Genomic DNA, 379 nt, shown 5'->3' with positions numbered 1-379 from the left:
GAAAATGTTTGTATGTCCACTTGTGAATACAATGTAGAGGAGGCCTTTTCTTTGTTATGTACATCACTGGTATACATCGAGTATACATATCGTTTAAAAACAAGGAAAACTGGGGCCAGCAGATGGCATGGTGAGTAAGGCGCTGGACTTCCATGATTGACCATGGCTAGAGTCCCAGACTCGGTGGTTTGCTTTCTCACTTTCTCTCTCTGGTGAGTGCACGTGCTCTATAGCAAATTTAAAAAGTGGTAACAATAACAAATGAAATAATCACACACAAAACAAAGGAAGCTAGCCTTCTGCACATCTCTCAAGCTTGGGGGATACCAGATCTCCGCTATTATCCCAACGTCCTTTTACAGCCGGGGTGTCCCAAGTC

Source organism: Tupaia chinensis, unplaced genomic scaffold (assembly GCF_000334495.1).
Source record: "Tupaia chinensis unplaced genomic scaffold, TupChi_1.0 Scaffold000086_1, whole genome shotgun sequence".
NCBI lineage: Eukaryota > Metazoa > Chordata > Mammalia > Scandentia > Tupaiidae > Tupaia > Tupaia belangeri.
This window is presented reverse-complemented; position numbering follows the sequence as displayed.